The sequence below is a fragment of the Rhinopithecus roxellana genome, chromosome 3 (assembly GCF_007565055.1).
Source record: "Rhinopithecus roxellana isolate Shanxi Qingling chromosome 3, ASM756505v1, whole genome shotgun sequence".
Lineage (NCBI taxonomy): Eukaryota > Metazoa > Chordata > Mammalia > Primates > Cercopithecidae > Rhinopithecus > Rhinopithecus roxellana.
In genome coordinates, this window is record NC_044551.1 from 105,572,340 (window position 1) to 105,592,910 (window position 20,571).

Genomic DNA, 20,571 nt, shown 5'->3' on the forward strand with positions numbered 1-20,571 from the left:
ATCCCTCCCTCCTCCCCCCTCCCCATGATAGGCCCCGATGTGTGATGTTCCCCTTCCCGAGTCCAAGTGATGTCATTGTTCAGTTCCCACCTATGAGTGAGAACATGCGGTGTTTGGTTTTCTGTTCTTGCGATAGTTTGCTGAGAATGATGGTTTCCAGCTGCATCCATGTCCCTACAAAGGACACAAACTCACCCTTTTTTATGGCTGCATAGTATTCCATGATGTATATGTGCCACATTTTCTTAATCCAGTCTGTCACTGATGGACATTTGGAACACAGGAACTTTATAATGCAAACACAAGTATTAATAGCTGAATAGACTACGCAGAAGAAAGGATATCAGAGCTTGAAGACTATCTTGCTGAAGTAAGACAGGCAGACAAGATTAGAGAAAAAAGAATGAAAAGGAACGAACAAAACCTTTTGAGAACTATGGGATCATATAAAAAGACTGAACCTATGACTGATGGGGTACCTGAAAGAGATGGGGAGAATGGAACCCAATTATAAAACACACTTCAGAATATCATCCAGGAGAACTTCCCCAGCCTAGCAAGACAAACCAACATTTAAATCCAAGAAATCCAGAGAACCCCAGTAAGATACTCCATGAGAAGATCGACCCCAAGACACATAATCATCAGATTCTCCAAGATCAAAATGGAGGAAAAAAATGTTAAAGGAAGTCAGAGAGAAGGGCCAGGTCACCCATAAAGGGAAACCCTTCAGATTAACAGCAGACCTCTTAGCAGAAACCCTACAAGCCAGAAGAGATTGGAGGCCAATATTCAACATTCTTTAAAAAAAGAATTTCCAATGTAGAATTTCATATCTGGCCGAACTAAACTTCATAAGTGAAGAAGGAATACGATCCTTTTCAGACAAGCAAATGTTGCGGGAATTTATCACCACCAGGCCTGCTTTGCAAGAGCTCCTGAAGGAAGCACTAAATATGGAAAGGAAAAACCATTACCAGCCACTACAAAAAACATACAGAGTACACAGACCCGTGACACTATGAAGCAAATACATAAACAAGTCTGCAAAATAACCAACTAGCATCATGATGTCAGGATCAAATTCACACATAACAATGTTAAACTTAAATGTAAATAAGCTAAATATCCAAATTAAAAGACACAGAGCTGCAGGCTAGAAAGAGTCAAAATCCATCGATGTGCTGTATTTAAGAAATCCATCTCACATGCAAAGGTACACATAGACTCAACATAAAAAGATGAAGGAAAATTTACCAAGCAAATGGAAAACAGAAGAAAAGCAGGGGTTGCCATCTTAGTTCCTGACAAAACAGATTTTAAACCAACAAAGATTTAAAAAAAGAAAAAAAAAAGGGCATTACATAGTGGTAAAGGGGTCAATTCAACTAGAAGAGCTAACTATCCTAAATATATATGCACCCAATACAGGAGCACCGGGATTCATAAAACAGGTTCTCATAGACCTACAAAGAGACTTAGACTTCCACACAATAATAGTAGGAAACTCTGACACCCCACTGTCAGTATTAGACTGATCATTGAGACAGAAAATTAACAAATATATTCAGGACTTGAACTCAGCTCTGGATCAAGTATACCCGACAGATATCTACAGAACTCCCACCCAAAACAACAGAATATACATTCTTCTTGGCACCACATGGCACTTATTCTAAAACTGATTACATAACTGGAGAAGTGAAATCATAACGAACGATCTCTCAGACCACAGCACAATCTAATTACAACTCAAGATTTAAAAATTCACTCAAAACAACACAACTACATGGAAATTGAACAGCCTGCTTCTGAGTGACTCCTGGGTAAATATGAAATTAAGACAGAAATCAATAAGTTATTTCCAACCAATGAGAACAAAGATACAATGTACCAGAATCTCTGGGACACAGCTAAAGCAGTGTTAAGAGGGAAATTTATAGCACTAAACGCCCACATCAAAAAGCTAGAAAGATCTTAAATTGACACTCTAAAAAAGAACTAGAGAACCAAGAGCAAACAAACCCCAAATCTAGCAGAAGACAAGAAATAATCAAGATCAGAGTGGAACGGAAGGTGATAGAGACCTGAAAACTTCTTCAAAACATCAATCAATTCAGGAGCTGGTTTTTTGAAAAAAAATAATAAAATAGACCACTAGCTAGACTAATAAAGAAGAAGAGAGAAGAATCAAATAGACACAATAAAATATGATAAAGGGGATATCACCACTAACCCCACAGAAATACAACCATCAGAGAATATTATAAACATCTCTATGCAAATAAACTAGAAAATCTAAAAGAAATGGATAAATTTCCAGACACATACAACCTCCCAAGACTGAACCAGGAAGAAATTGAATCCCTGCATAGACCAATAACAAGTTCTGAAATTGAAACTGTAATAAATAGCTTACCAACCAAAAAAATTCCAGGACCAGATTGATTTACAGCTGAATTCTACCAGAAATATGAAGAGGAGTTGATATCATTTTTTTAATTCTAAAACTACTCCAAACAATTGAAAAGGAGGGACTCCTCCCTAACTTATTCTATGAGGTCAGCATCATCCTGATACCAAAATCCTAGCAGCAGAATTACAACAATAAAAGAAAACTTCAGGCCAATATCCCTGATGAGCATTGATGCAAAAAATCTCAATAAAATACTGGCAAACTGAATACAGCAGCAAATCAAAAATCTCATCCACCACGGTCAAGTTGGCTTCATTCCCAGGATGCAAGGCTTGTTCAACATATGCAAATCAATAATGTAGTTAATCACATAAACAGATCTAAAGACAAACACCACATGATGATCTCAATAGACACAGAAGAGGCCCTCAATAAAATTCAACATACCTTCATGTTAAAAACTCACGACAAACTAGGTATTGATGGAACATGCCTCAAAATAATAAGAGCCATTTATGATAAATCCACAGCCAATATCATACAGAATGGGCAAAAGCTGGAAGCATTTCCCTTGAAAACCAGCACAAGACAAGGATGCCCTCTCTCATCACTCCTGTTCAACATAGTATTGGAAGTTCTGACCAGGGCAATTAGGCAAGAGAAAGAAAGAAGGTGTATTCAAATAGGAAGAGAGGAAGTCAAATTGTCTTTGTTTGCAGATGACATGATCCTATATCTAGAAAACCCATTTGTCTCAGCCCACAAGCTTCTTAAGCTGATAAGCAACTTAAGCAAAATCTCAGGATACAAAATCAATATGCAGAGCATTCCCATATACCAACAACAGGCAAGCAGAGAGCCAAATAATGAATAAACTCCCATTCACAATTGCTACTAAGGGAATAAAATACCGAGGAACACAGTTAACAAGGGAAGAGAAAGAACTCTTCAAAGAGAACTACAAATCACCGTTCAAGGAAACCAGAGAGAACACAAACAAAAGGAAAAATATTCCATGTTCATAGATAAAAAGAATCAATATGGTGAAAATGGCCATACTGTTCAACATAATTTATAGATTCAGTGCTTAATTCCCATTAAGCTACCACTGACATTCTTCACAGAATTAGGAAAAAAACTATATTAAAATTCACAAGAAACCAAAATGGGCTCATATAACCAAAAAATTCTAAGCGAGAAGAACAAAGCTGGAGGCATCATGCTACCAGACTTCAAGCTATGCTATAAAGCTACATAACCAAAACAGCATGGTACTGGTACAAAAACAGACACATGGACCAATGGAACAGAAGAGATAACTCAGACATAAGACCATACATCTACTGCACATCTGATCTTCGACAAACCTGACAAAAACAAGCAAGGGGGAAATTATTCCCTATTTAATTAATGATGCTGGGAGAACTGGATAGCCATATGCAGAAAACTGAAACTGAACCCCTTCTTCACATGTTATAAATTAACTCAAGATGGATTAAAGATTTAAATGTAAAACACAAAACTATATAAACCTTAGAAGAAAGTCTAGGAAATACCATTCAGAACATAGCCACAGGCAGATTTCATGATGAAATCACCAAAAGCAATTGCGACAAAAGCCAAAATTGACAAATGGGATCTAATTAAACTAAAGAGATTGTGCACAGCAAAATAAACTATCATCAGAGTGAACAGGCAACCTACAGAGTGAGAGAACATTTTTGCAATCTATCCATCTGAAAAAGGTCTAATATCCAGAATCTACAAGGAATTCAAACAAATTTACACGAAAAAAACAACTCCATTAAAAAGTTGGCAAAGGAGGTGAACAGACACTTCTCAAAAGAAGACATTCATGAAGCCAAGAAACATATGAAAAAAGCTCAACATCACTGATCATTAGAGAAATGCAAATAAAGTACAATGAGACACCATCTCATGCCAGTCAGAATGGCAGTTATTAAAAAGTTAGGAAACAACAGATGCTGGCAAGGTTGCGGAGAAATTAAAAAAAAACCAAACAAAAAACTGAACCCCTTCCTCACACGTTATAAATTCACTCAAGATGGAGTTTATACTGTTGGTAGGAATGTTGATTAGTTCTACCTTTGTGGAAAACTGTGTGGTGATTCTTCAAAGATATAGAAGCAGAAATGTCATTCGATCCAGCAATCCCATTATTGGGTATATACCCAAAGGAATATGAATTATTCTGTTACAAAGATACATGCATGTGTATGATCATTACAGCACTGTTCACAATAGCAAAGACATTGAAGCAACCAAAATGCCCATCAATGATAGACTGGATAAACAAAATGTGGTATATACACACCATGGAATACTATGCAGCCATAAAAAGGAATGAGATCATGTCCTTTACAGGGATATGGATGGAGCTGGAAGCCATTATCCTCAGCAAATTAATGCAGGAACAGAAAACCAAACATCACATGTTATCATTTATAAGTGGGAGTTGAACAATGAGAACACATAGACACGGGGAGGGGAACAACACACACTGGAACCTATCGGGGGTGAGGTGGGGTGAGTGAAAGCATTAGAAAAAATAGCTAATGCATGCTGGACTTAATGCCTAGGTGATGCGTTGCTAGGTGCAGCAAACCACCATGGCACATGTTCACCTATGTAACAAACCTGTGCATCCTATACATGTACCCCAGAACTAAAAATAAAAATTAAAAACAAGTAAAACCATAGCACCCTCCAAAAAAATGTTTAAGATGAATGAGTGGCATAACGTTTTGTCTCTTAGCATGGAAAAAAATATTTACTGAATATAAGATATAGAAAACAATCAGGTTTTATAATATGCAGTATTTCCCAACAAAGCCTATATTTCTGGAAAACAATATTTTACATGCTAGGATAATATTTATGCTTTTGAAGATATCAATCTTTATATGCACTACAGCTTCTAATACAATGCATGGTATCAGGTAGATTTTCAATAAATATTTATAGATTACATCATTTTTCAGAAAATGTATAATTTTACTTTAAGAAACTTTAAATACTCTGTCTTACTAAAGGTGATTATTATTAAATTCTCAAACCCAACATGCATTACCTGCTTTGGACATTTCTCTGAATGAGAAAAGGAAATATTCCCCCGTGATATTCACACCACATCCCCTGTTACTATTGTAAGTAACATCAGTTAAGTAGACCCTGTCAAAACCATTCTCAAATCCTCTCCTTCTCAATTACCTCTTAGCACACTCCAGCTCCTAGTCACATAAACGTGACTCCCAGAGATAGTGCTCAGGTCTTGCCCAAATTCTTAGACTTACAGCAATTTTCTCACCTGACAAACCTATACAAGTGTCTCATTTTCTAATTTAAAGCCCTGTTTCCTATCCCCATCTTCTCCTACTGTACCACAGCTTCTAAAACAATTGATTTCTTCTATTTTTATTCTAATAATTAAGAGATGGGTTCCTCTTTTAGTGTTTGACCTGGCGGCTTTCAGATTCCCGTCTTTCTTTCCTGCTACCCCACACTGGGCAACTAAGATAAAGGAGTTTCTGTGCTCCATTTATCCTTTGAGGTTGGGTGCAAACTCTGGTGAATTCCCACCCTGCATGTGGTCTCTTCTCCAGCCACAACCCCTAGCCATTATAAGGACCCCAAAGTCTGCCCTCTGCTTTTCTCGTTTCATTTCTTTCAAAATCTGAGCCCTTCACCTTAGGAAATATTTTTGTGGCTTACTGTGTGAGTAATAAACTTTATTTTATATACATTAGTGCCTACATGTCATTTGTCCTGGCATCCGTTATAAATTCTTAGGGGTGATTTATAGCAGGAGACACTAGTCACCCAAATAAAACAATTCTTTTACATTTATTCATGCCAAATAAATCTTATGCTTATTATTCATACTTTTCATTCAAAATATTAAAAAATTACTTATTTTCTTTGTGCCCAATGCAGACATTTATCTAAAATTGCAGGATATAATGTATATAATAAATGTCTCCACCTACACAAATGGTTCTCTGTCTTGTTGTGAAGACTATTAGTAGCCAAGACTGTATCCTGTGTTCTTATGTTATTGGCATATTCAAATAGTATTTAATCAATTCTACTTAATTTGTACACATATGGATTTAATTAAAATGGAAACAAAGAGCATAGCAAACATATGTTTCTTTACCTTCTGAAGACTAACATTGTGTCTTATACTTGATTATTCAGTACCATTTCTTAATAATACAATATTCATTTTTCAGTTTGTTTTGTATCATGGCTTAGTACATTCACATGCCTCAAGGTCTAGTCCCTCATTGAAGTTATTCTTTCAAGCCCCCTTCCTCAGTATGTTCTCCTTGTACATTAATCTAGTGGTAAATTTGTGTGCATAGCTCTTGTGTGGATTAGCAGTCATTTTTTAAACATTACAACCTTTTCTAACCACACCTCTTTATATTGTTAGTAAATGTAACTTAGAAACTATTTCCTGTGAAAAATTATCTTCTTATTGTTAGAGTTTATGCCAGCCACAAATTATTCCAAATATGTGGAATAAGGCAGAAACATTTGGTATCTTCCCCAAAAATGTCTCAAAGACTAAGAAACAGTATTACATAGCCAAATGAACAATATAAATGTACAATGGAGAAAAGTGTAAAATCATTGAAGTTATTTAAAGATGTGGAAGTGTAATCACATAGCTTCTTTCATGTGACAAACGTAGCAATTATCCAGCCTACCTTCATTTACAAATCACAAAATAATTTTTTTTTTGACAACAGTTTCTCCAGTCTTCTTTTACATTTACACAATCCTGCCAAGGTTTTTGCATGAACACAACATCCAACTCAATGACATTCAAATGACCATGGCATGAATTAAAGTGCTCCAGAGCCAGAAAGGAAGAGTAAAAAATAATATTGGGTGCCATGATCTTGCAATTCTTGTCTTTCTTGAATCTTGTCTAATAGCAATGATCTTCTTGTCTAGTAATTTTCTTTGCATTTGACCTTAGTGAAACTCTTTCTAAATAAAACTAACAATTAAATGACTAAATAGTTACTTCAGAAACTTGAGTGCTATTTTCCATTCTCAGCACATTTCTGATGATAACTTTTTAAAATGCAAATAAAAGCTCCAGGCAAGTGAAATAAAATTTTAATGTAGCAAAATATACATTTTATGGATTTTACATGTGTTGAAATATTTAACAGATACTAAATTAGCTGAAATAAATGGTTCAACCCTACAAGGGAAAAAATTTAATAATAGCGTGTTGAATCATGATTTTAGCAAATGTATTAATAAAGAATACAACTGGTAAACTCTAAGAGAGACTAATATATCATCCAAATTTAATGGGAAAAAATGAGAATTTTATATAACTGCCAATATTGAGGAAAAAGTAGAGAGGAAAGAACAACATCTGGGTTAGACACAAAGTTTCAGAGACATATTAAGCATGACCTGTGTCATTAATGATTCACTATCTTACCATGATGTCCTAAGAAAATAGTTTAATATATTCTGATGGCTTCCCTTTCTCTGGACACAACCTCAATACAGGAGACCCACTAACTCTTAACTGCCATGTGACCTGGCCTCTGCCCTTTCAAATCTACTCTCTTAAAAACAATTTTAAACTGAGTCAGAGAAGTTACCCAAGGAATTTGAAAACTGGCAACGTAACAAAAGAATTTGATGGAACAGAATTACTTTGATGAACTGTTCTTAGAGAGACCTGTTTATTACTGTTGTGAATGTTTCCAGAAATTTCCTGATTCAATTTTTCTCTTGACCTCACTTTTTTAGTTATTTCTTCGATTTTTGTTTTCTACCCCAGCTATTTTTAAAATAAATCTTTGAAATAAATCAATAAATTTTCCAGCGTTGCTTTCTGTTCCTTGTCAACAAAGTGGAACCTTGAATTGCACAGTTATAGGTCCCAGAGAGTGAATGCTAGGCATAGATCTTTAGGGACATGTGGAATATTTAGAATTAAATGTCTGGCCAAGGAAGATTGATAGGTATTTAGTCCTTTTTAAATCAGAGGATGGCAAGTAGCCTATGATACATGGGGACAAAACAAGTTAATCAGGTTGTCTCCTGTGATCTACTGACCATAAGTTCACTGAGTTTGAAACTCTAAGGAATGGAACAAATGATAGTGTATAAAATTTTAAAGCAAATAGAAAGGGGCCACAACAAGAGAAATATACAATGTATTTTTTGACAGCACTAAATAACATAAAAGACTCAAATCTAGATCCCAAATTCTAGACTGATGATGTCATAAAGTAAAATTTAAGCTTCTGTGAGTTGCTAAAAATAAGTCCACTCCATCTAGATAGAATCTTGTGCCAATACAGCTTGTATCACTAGTGTCCTGAAAGGGCAATGGGTGAATATTGAGTTGGACACTTTTATTATTTACTTGACTTAGAAGAAGAGGTAGAGCAACCAGTGGCTAACAGTGTAGTCAGATGGTCAGGGGTTCAGGAGAAGGTACCTCAATCTGGAGGTAAAGACAATCTGGAACCCTATGTGGCAACTGAAGTCACACATTTTAAGCAATTCAACCATTCCTGAGACTCCCTTATGCTAACATGAATTAAGGTACGCTACATGTCACCTGGGGGTAGATTGATTCTACTAGGTCCCTTTCATCATGAAGTGAGCAGCCAACATTTTATTTTCTTTTAAGACACAGTTTGAATTTACCTCTGGTAGTCATCTGTGGGCTTACCAAATTCTCTACATTCCATCATGTATTTCCACACAGTAGTGCATGGGCATACCAATGCACTTAATGGAGAAATAAAGTAAGCTAATAGGTACATATGTTTGAGATTCACTGGTATTGTTATGCAACCCAATATCTAGAAACACTGGAAGAGCAATAATGTCCTATTGAAGTCCCCTCAGTGGCTTCAGGTAGAAGATGAAAATTGATGAGCTTGGAAGCTCTCTTGCAGGATGTTTTGTGTTTTCTACTCTGTGCTCTGATAGAGTAGAGGTTTAATTATTCAGAAAAGAAGTAGTTTTTCCCTAAGAGTATTTTATATTGTAAATGAACTGCTCAATACCCATTCCAAACCACTTCTCATGCAGAGGAGATAGAATAATAAAAAGTACATTTTTTTTTTCAGATTCTCTTGCAGCTTTAGCTCACTATGTGATCACTTTTGAGCCAATCAGATGTGAACACGCAAGGCTTTCTAACGCAGAATTAGATTTTATAAGAATGGGATCTATATTTTTCTGGTTGTGTTGTCACAAAGTCAAAATGCTCTTGGCACTAGCAGCTTTTGCTATGGCTTGCTGATATTGTAATAGCCTGAAAATGGCAGAATTTGAAGCATCTTTGAAGTGCCTTGTTCTTTGAGGTTCAAACAAGAGCTAATGCTTCTGCTCCGATGATAATTTGGAAAAGCTGTCCATAATCCTTAGAATATGCCTTTCTATTAAAACTAGCCAAAATGAATTCATTTATTTTCAACTGAGAACCAGGAATGATAATGATTGGAAACTGAAACTAAAACATAAAAAAACTGAATCTCATCTAATCATTTGTGATTATTAATGTCATTATGAGAGGAGGTTGAAAATAAGGTCACATTTTCTGGATTAATACCTCTGGAATATCAAAGGAAAATAGGTTTGCTAATAAGTATTTTAGGAATGTTACTAATTTTGTCAGGAAGAACTATAAAGTGCCTTCCATGTCTAAAAACTAAAAATGTAAATCACTCTGCTTGGCAAAGTATCTAAAAATGCTGGCTAAAAAGCTGCATAAAGGCAAAGTAAGTGGGGAACAATATAATAATATAGCAGACCAGTACTGCCTTTTTGCATGTGATGAGCTGCATAAACAAGGGTTGTATTTTTTCCGCTATATTTTTCTCCTTAAAGGACAGTGATTTTCTTCATATATTATATGCCACTACTATGTGTGGTAGTTTTCAAATATGAGTGATGTGTGTGTGTGTGTGTGTGTGTGTGTGTGTGTGTGTGTATGCATACGTGTTAAACATGCTAACTAGGCTAGTATTTGTAGAATTAAACTTCTGCAATATTAACTAGCTCAATAGAAATTAGACAAACAAAGAGTTGTTACTGATTACAGATTAATCTACACTTTTCTAAGAATAAGGCAGCAGGGCTTGGAATAGGGAGGAGGATATGGAAGACATAGATATTTGAATTTCTATCTATCCATTTCTCAATTAGCTAAGAGGAAATTCTGATTGCAAGGAAGATTATATTGACATTTACATCATCTTTAACAGATGAATGAACTCTAATTTCAAAAAATACTGTTCCATTTGTCTTACCCGCATAAACTCTCCTGATCCTTGATAACTTTGCCTTAATAAAAAGAAATCAGAACAACTGACTTCCTGTACTAATACTACTTTTTAAAAAACTTTAAAGTTTTACATTAGTTTAGGTTTTAAACTTTTATCTTAAACTTTTATTTTAGATCAAAATAAAAGTTTTATAAAAAGTAGTATGATTGATACAGGGGTAAATGTGCAGGTTTGTTATATAGGTAAATTGCATGTCATAGGTGTTTGGTTTATAGACTCTTTCATCACCCAGGTAATAAGCATAGTACCCGATAGGTAGGTTTTTGATCCTCACCTTCTACCCTCCACCCTCAAGTAGCCCCTGGAGTCTGTTGTTCCCTTCTTTGTGTCCATATATACTCGATATTTAGCTCCCACTCATAAGTGACAACATGCAGTATTTGGTTTGGTCCTGTGTTAGTTTGCTTAGGATAACAGCCTATGGCTCCATCCATATTGTTGATAGTACACTATCTCATTTGATTTTATAGCTGTGTGTGTAGTATTCCATGCTGTATATATACCACACTTTCTTTATCCAGTCTACCATTGATGGGCATTTATGTTGATTCCATGTCTTTGCCATCATGAGTAATGCAATTATGAACATACACATGGATGTGTCTTTACGGTAGAATGATTTATATTCGTTTAGGCATATACCCAGTAGTGAGATTACTGAGTGGAATCATAATTCTGTTTTAAATTATTTTAGAAATTACCACACTGCTTTCTACATGACCGAACTAATTTACATTCCCACCAGCAGTGTATAAACATTCCCTTTTCCCCACAATCTTGCCAGCATCTGTTATATTTTGACTTCATAATAATGGCCATTATGCCTAATGTGAGATGGTATTTCATTGTGGTTTTGATGTGCATTTACCTAATGATTAGTGATGTCGAGCATTTTTCTTTTTCTTCATTCTTTCTCTCTTTCTTTCTTTCTTTCTTTTTTTTTTTTTGACAGAGTCTTGCTCTGCTGCCCAGGTTGGAGTACAGTGGCACAATCTTGGCTCACTACAAACTCTGCCTCCCAGGTTCAAGCAATTCTCCTGCCTCAGCATCCCAAGTAACTGGGATTACAGGCACCTGCCACCACACCCAGCTAATTTTTGTATTTTTAGTAAAGACGGGATTTCACCATGTTGGCCAAGGTGGTTTTATATGCTTGTTGGCCTCATGTATATCTTCTTTTGTAAGTGTCTGTTCATGTTCTTTGCCCACTTCTTAATAGGGTTCTTTGTTTCTTGCTTGTAAATTTGTTTAAATTCCTTATAGATTCTGGGTGTTGGACCTTTATTAGATGTATAGTTTATAATATTATATTTGAGTGATTCCTTTAGCAGTTTCTGTTCTATTTTGTCCAGCTAGTTTTATTCACCAAGGAAAATGAAATGCTCTGATGGGAATTTTTAGCGATATCTTTACTGTCTCAATTCCCTTTTTACTCACAATATTAAACAATTATATGAAAAATGAGAGGAAAATAAAAAAATAGAGGCTAGTGTTAAAGATTGGCAAAATACTTCTTTGTAAGAATTCTTTTATTCTTCTTCTCTGTACCTGAAAAATACACTAATTATTCTCTAGTACCAGCTGGTTTCACTGATGAATTATATTCACTTTTAAAAAAGTAATAATATTAATATTGTGTAAACCTTTATGCAAACACATTGAAAATTATAGACCAAAAACTATCATGAAAATTGATACAAAAACCCTTACAAAATATTAGCAAATTGCACACAGCAACACGTAAAATGTGTAATATATTACAGCTGATTGGAATTTATCCCAGGAATGAAATATTGATTTAATATTTAAAAGTTAATCAATTGTATTGATTATTAACAGAATAAATTTTTAAAAAATCAATATAATCAACTCTCATTTATAATAAATAAAATACATTCTCAGCATAGTACCTACAGGGAGAACTTCCTCAATCTGATAAAATGTATCTATAAAATACCTACAGTTATCAACATAATAACCTGCCAGTACAAGGAAGTAAGACAAATAAATAAAAGGAATTAAGTTTGGAGGGGAAGAAATGAAGCTACCTTTATTCCTAGGCAACATGACAGTATACACTGAAAACCCCAATCAATCAACAAATCAGAAGTGAATTTAACAAGCTGTGGAATACAATGTTGAGTCAAAAATTAAGTGTATTTCTACATATAAGGAGAAAAATTGGCAAGTGAAATTGAGAAACCATTTAAAATAGAATAAAAATAATACACTTATGAATTAACACAAGATGTGCAAGAGCTCTATACTGAAATCTATACAATATTGTTGAGTGAATTAAATAAGACCTAATAAATGGAGAGATATATCATCTTCATAATTTGGAAGATAATAATAAAGTATGATGTCAATCACTCCCAAAAAAATACACAGATTAAATGCAGTCCAAATCAAAATTCCAATAGACTTTTTTTTTTTTTTTGGTAGAAATGGACGAATTGGTTCTAAAATTGGCTTGAAAAATACAAAGGGCCTTGAATAAAGAAAACACTTGAAATAGAAGGACACATTTTCAGGAGATGTTCTAGATTATTTTGGGATTCCAATGAAACTGCAGTAGTAAAAACCATGGAAATAGTGTAAAGGTAAATGAATAGAGCAATGGAACTGAAGAAAAAGTCCTCAAATATCCCTACACATATACAAAGCTGCAAAGGCAATTGAGTAAGGAAAGAAAAGCCACTTAAACTAATGGTGCTGGAAGTACAGGTTAAAACGTATTAACTATTTATGAGAATCCTTACTTCAAATTAAATCTGAATTCAGTACTAGTAATCTTACCTTAAATTAGAATAGGGGTTAGCAAAACCTTAGGAAACGCCCATTGACCTATTTTTTTTTTTCAAATATAAAGGTCAAGATATCAATCAAGCATTAGGCATGTGCTGGATTACTGTCAATTAGTCCTTAATTATCCGATATTTGAATAGTTTTTCATTTATTATAATTAATAAACAATAATCTAATAAGCATTATATTATAACTAAGTAACAAGTAAACTATCATGTGTCAGGCCTTGAAAAATACGCAGTGATGAACAAAACCAAACGTTCTTTGTTCTCAAAGGTTTTTGGTTGATCACATTTAAAGATGGCAGAAACACATTAGTCAAATAAACACATAAATACAGAGACAGTTAATTTTGTAACTTCGGTACAATTTGTGTAGTTTTTAACATTCATTTTGGAATGAATCTCATCCTTATATGTCAGTCTATTTCCTTCCAATCAACTTATACTTTAGTTTGATCTATCTTTTAATGAAAAAAATGGAACAAATAATCTATCATGGATTACTTGTAATAATAGAGGACACAAACAAATGGAAAGATTGAAGATTACTCCCTCGGTAATGTGTTCCCAAAGTACACTAGATCCATGCCCAACACAGTACCAGGACTTATACAAGAATTGCAGTCCTTGCGGCCTAGACTGGCTTTCAAGTTTATTTAGGATCCCAGAGCACTCAAGTCCATGGTAGCAAGCATTAATGCAACTCAGGTTCCAGCTGCTGTGATGGGCAAATTTTCTCTAGCTAGGGCTGATCTAAATGCTCCCTCCATTGGCATCAGCAGAGTTCTGTCTGGTGTTTTCCATTGTGACAGGGCAGCGCTGAGTTCCAATGCAAAAATCTCCCAATCACTGCACTCTCCCTCCCTCGAGTGCACACATTTTTCTCTCCACATAATGCAGCTGCTGCCAGGGGACAGGAGATGGGTGGTGTCTGCAATTCAAGATAGTCTTTCCTACCTTCTTCAGTGCCTGCTTCTGTGACATGAAGTTACAACCTTCATATGTTTCTGTGATACGAAGTTAAAACAAGGTACTGTGAGAGCTCACTCAATTTTTGGTTCTCATGAAGGTATTGTTTTGTGTGTGGATACAATTTGGTATTCCCGCAGAGGAGACAATCACTGAAGGCATTTATTTAGTCATCTTGCTCCAAGTCCTCTGATTTCTATCTATTTCTAAAATAGCCATATGCACTAGTCCATTCTTACACTGCTCTGAAGAACTGCCCGAGACTGGGCAATTTATAAAGGAAAGAGGTTTAATTGACTCACAGTTCCACATGATTGGAGAAGCCTTAGGAAACTTACAATCATGGTGGAAGGGGAAGAAAACATGTCTTTCTACATGGCAGCAGGAGAGATAAGTGCAGAGCGAAGTGGGGGAAGGCTCCTTATAAAACCATCAGATCTCGTGAGAACTCACTATCACGAGAACAGCGTGGGAGAGCCACCCCAGTGATCTAATCACCTCCCACGAGGTCTCTCCCTGAACACATAGGGATTACAATTTAGATTACAATTCAAGATGAGATTTTGGGTGAGGACACAGTCAAACCATATCACTATCTAGCGTTACTCTGGTTAGTATTTAGGTGGCGTGTTCTTTTCTCTTTATTTTTCATTCTTTCTGTATGCTTACTGTTAATTACATTTCCTTTAAATAGCACATATCTGAATTTTACACAGTCTCAGTAATTGGATTAAATATTAGGCTATATATAAAATTATACATTATATATATAACTTCAGTTAAATTTCCAAATTAGGTAATATTGCTATTTTATATTTTCCCAGTTGTTTACCAATTTCTTTTTTTATTTTTTCATCTAGCACCCTTAGATCTTCTTTACTGAATACTTTTTCTTATTTGTAAATACATCCTTCAGTGCTTTCTGTAATAAGATTTGCTGTTGGTATGTGATCTCAATTTCTAGTTGTGTGAAAATTGTAAATTGCAGCGCTTACCTACAAGAAACAAGTTTCCTTTAGCTTTCTTCATAGACAGTATTGTTATCAGGCCATTTCCCTAAGCACCTTAGTGTTTGAAGTGTCCGTGCATGGTAGAGATGATAGTAAGTCCCACCAGCTTAGTTTGCAAATGGCTTTATGCAATGTGGCTGCGCTTTCTGGAAGTGGACTATGATTGCATTATCACCCCACCTGGACTTGGCCCTAAAGAGCAACAGAGTAAACTTCCTCATAGGCAAAATATAAATTTTTTCTTGGAAATTATATATATATAATGTATAATATAATGTATATATAACACACACTAAAGTTCATCTTAAATGTTAGAGAATCATCTAAAAATGGATTAAGATAATCATGGACTTGGAAGGGATAAGAATGGAGATTTGGCAAAAAACTGGAAAGTTGTGCTTTTGGAATGAGTTCAGTTTGACAGAAAGTTTGTCCTACAGAAAAGCTTATGCAGCTTCTAAGGATATGCTCAGTAATGAAGTTAACAAAATAAAGTGTTGTATGGCTTTCAATCAGTATTTTTTCTTCAGCGACCCCAGAATTTGTATAATGAGTTCATTAACAAATGGCTACAGTAGAAGGAATAGAGGTAATACATAGACACAGAAGCACAAGCTAGCCATCATTGAAGCTGACTTTTCTGCACCAATTTTTACGTGATTTAATAGCAGCAATTCCGGCCCCAAGCCCTCCACATGGCTATATGATTAAGAAACAAACCACCTCATACCAGATTTCCTTCAACTAGGAATTCCATTAGAAGGAAATTTGTTCTTATTGTAATAAACACATATTTGGTATATAGTTATAATTTTCTTGCCTACTACACTTCTAAGAACAGTAATAACTGTACTCATATCTTATAAAATATTTAATACCATGATATTTATTTATTTATAATATTTATTCTGTTCAAGAAACTCATCTTGCAAAAGTAGTAAGGCAATGGAGCTTATGGTCACAGAATTTGTTGTCTTCATTATGTACCTCATCACTTAGAAATCATCTGAATTAGAAACTACCAGAGGAAAAGAATATTGAAGACAGTTACAGCACCTGCTAGAAGATACACCTTGAGATGCTTTGGAACAGTTCTTCAGGAGGTAGTATATATTCTGAATCAGCAATTAATATACAGTGCTATTTTCTTCTTTCCCCAAACCAAAATATGTGGTCCCAGAAACGTTGTAAAGCATCAAAATGAGTGTGGCCCCTCTAACTATCATGCCAAAATGCTACCCACATGTTGAATGTCCTGTAATTAATTTCATTTATCTCAAATTAGTGTATTAGTCCATTTACATGCTGCTGATAAAGACATACCCAAAACTGGGCAATTTACAAAGTAAAGAGGTTTATTGGACTTACAGTTCCACTTGTCTGGGGAGGCCTAACAATCATTGTGGAAGATGAAAGGCATTTCTCACATCGTGGCAGACAAGAGAAAAGAGAGCTTGTGAAGGGAACCTCCCCCTTATAGAACCATCAGATCTCATGAGACTCATTCAGTATTATGATAACAACACAGGAAAGACCTATCCCCATGATTCAGTTACCTGCCACTGGATCCCTCCCACAACATGTGGGAATTCAAGATGAGATTTGGATGGGGACAGAGCCAAACCACATCATTCTACCCCTGGCCCCTCCCAAATCTCATGTTCTCACATTTCAAAGCCAATCATGCCTTCCCAACTGTCCCCCAAAGTCTTAATTCATTTCACCATTAACTCAAAAGTTCACAATCCAGCGTCTCATCTGAGACAAGGCAAGTCCCTTCTGCCTATGAGCCTGTAAAATCAAAAGCACATTAGTTACTTCCTAGATACGATGAGGGTACAGGTAAATAAAACCATTCCAAATGGGAGAAATTGGTCAAAACAAAGGGACTACTGGCCCTGTGAAAGTCCAAAATCTAGCAGACCAGTCAAATCTTAAATCTCCAAAAAGATCTCCCTGACTCTATGTCTCACATCTGGGTCACACTTATGCAAGACGTAGGATCCCATGATCTTGGGCAGCTCCACCCCTGTGGCTTTGCAGGGTACAACCTCTTTCCTGACTGCTTGCATGGGCTGGTGTTGACTATCTGTGGCTTTTCCAGGTGTACAGTGCAAGCTGTCAGTGGCTCTACCATTCTGGGGTCTGGAGGATGATAGCCTTCCTCTCACAGCTCCACTAGGTGGTGCTCCTGTAGGAATACTGTGAGGGGCTCCAACCCCACATTTACCATCTGCATTGCCCTAGCAGAGGTTCTTCATGACAGTCCCACCCCTGCAGTATGCCTCTGCCTGGACATTCAGACACTTTCATACATCCTCTGAAATCTAGGCAGAGGTTTCCAAACCTCAATTATTGACTTCTGTGCACGTGTAGGCTCAACATCATGTAGAAGCTGCCAAGGCTTAGGACTTGCACCCTCTGAAGCCATGACCCGAGCTCTATGTTGGCCTTTTCCAGCCAAAGATGGAGTGGCTAGGATGCAGGGCACCAAGTCCCTAGCTGCACACAGCACAGGGACCCTGGGCCTGGCCCACAAAATCATTTTTTCCTCCTGAGCCTCGGGGCTTGTGTTGGGAGGAGCTGCTATGAACACCTCTGACATGTCCCAGAGACATTTTCTGCATTGTCTTGGGGATTAACATTCGGCTCCTTGTTACTTATGCAAATTTTCACAGCCAGCTTGAATTTCTCCCCAGAAAATGGGATTTTCTTTTCTATCACATTGTCAGGCTGCAAATTTTCTGAACTTTTATGCTTAGTTTACCTTTGAAAACTGAATACCTTTAACAGCACCTAAGTCACCTTTTTACTGCTTTGCTGCTTAGAAATTTCTTCCTGCAGATACCCTAAATCATCTCTCTCAAGTTGAAAGTTCCACAAATCTCTAGGGCAGGGGCAAAATGCCACCAGTCTCTCTGATAAAACATAACAAGAGTCATCATCTCTCCAGTTCCCAACAAGTTCCTCATCTCCATCTGAGACCATCTCAGCCTGGGTTTCATTGTCCAAATCATTATCAGCATTTTGGTTAAAGCTATTCAACAAGTCTCTAAGAAGTTCCAAACTTTCCTGCATTTTCCTGTCATCTTCTGAATCCTGAAAACTGTTCCAACCTCTGCCTGTTACCCAGCTCCAACGTTGTTTCTACATTTGCAGTTATCTTTTGAGTGGTGCCCCACTCTACCGGTACCAATTTACTGTATTGGTCCATTTTCATGCTGCTAATAAAGACATACCCAAGGCTGGGCAATTTACAAAGAAAAGAGGTTTATTGGATACAGTTTCATGTGGCTGGGGAGGCTTCACAATCATGGCAGAATGTGAAAGGCACCTCTCATATGGTGGCAGATAAGATTAAAGAGAGCTTGTGTAGGGAAACTGCCCCTTATAGAACTATCAGATCTCATGAAACTTAGTCACTATCACAAGAATAGCACAGGAAAGACCTACCCCCATGATTCAATCACCTCCTACTGAGTTCCTCTCACAACATGTGGGAATTCAAGATGAGATTTGAGTGGCTACACAGCCAAACTATATCAATTAGCAATAGTGGGTTCTGTTTTATGTAAATAAGAATAGAATGTTGGTAAAAATTTGGAAAGGTTTTTCTTGAAATGAGTATAGTTTGGGAGAAACTGTCTTATCTGAGTGTTCATCCAGCTGCTGAGGATATGGTCAGTAATTAACAAAATAAACCACTCTGTTGATATCAATTAGCTTTTCTTATACAACCATCTCAGATTTTGCTTGAGTTCATTAACGAAGCAGTTATGGCAGGAGGAAGGAAGGTAATACATAGATGCAAAAACATGAGCTGGCCTGACAGATACAGGGGTTAATGATACCTATCCAAGCTATGCTGATTAAATATTTCTGAATCCAAAAATGGATTATATGAAACCTAAATCAGATAATGTATGCACACTTTTGTAGTCAGTGTGATTCACTGGCCCAATTAAAAAAAAACCCACACATTTATTATTAGAAACTGTGAGTACAAATCTGGACAGTAGTTGCATGACTCATCAACATCTTCCAGAGCCTTAATTTTCTCATATTGCTTTAGTTTCCTTTCACAGTTGGGGGGATGTAAATGCAGATCATGCTTGTGAAAGAGCTGAATTGTGAATTTCAATTATGTGGGAGAACTATGACTTCAATATTTGGATATACTCAGCATCTACCATGATATCTGACACATAGTGTTAATAAATAAATATTAGTAAATAAAACTGGTTAAATTGCAAAATTTTTGTACCATGAACATGTTAATTGTTCATATTAATAAATTCAGTTTTTCAAAATACCTTAACAATATTCATTAATTTATTTATAAGGATCTAGATGTAGAAAAAAAAATTTTCTGTATGTGTTTGCATAGTAACAAAATATCAATAGTTTTATTGAGGTAAAACATGATAAACTTGGAAGCTGCTATGATTTGAATGTCCCCTCCAAAACTCATGTTGAAATTTAATGGCCACTATGATGGTATTTGGAGGTGGGGTCTTTAAAAAGTGATTAAGTCATGAGGGCTCCACCCTCATGAATAGAGTAATGTTGTTATCACAGGAATGGGTTGGTTATCATATGACAGGGTAGTTATAAAAGTGAGGCCAGCCACTGATGTTCTGCTCTCTTGCATGTGCTTGCTCTCCCTTCTGCTCTTTTGCCATGGGATATTGCAGCATGAAAGCTCTCACCAGATGTAAGCACCATGCTTTTGGAATTCTCAGTCTCCAAAATGGTAAGAAATACACTTCTTTTCTTTACAAATTATCCAGTCTATAGAATTCTGTTATAGCAACACAAGACTGACTAAGAGAGAAGCTATATGTCCAGGGCTGTGGGTGAGCTGGCACTGTAATAACACCAAGAAATTCTGAATAAGCAATTGGGCAGGAAAAAAATAGGTTTAGACTGTGGGAGGAAAGTTGACAGAGAGGTGAAAAACATGTGACAGGTGAAGAAGAAATTTATGGGAGGATTGAAGTGCC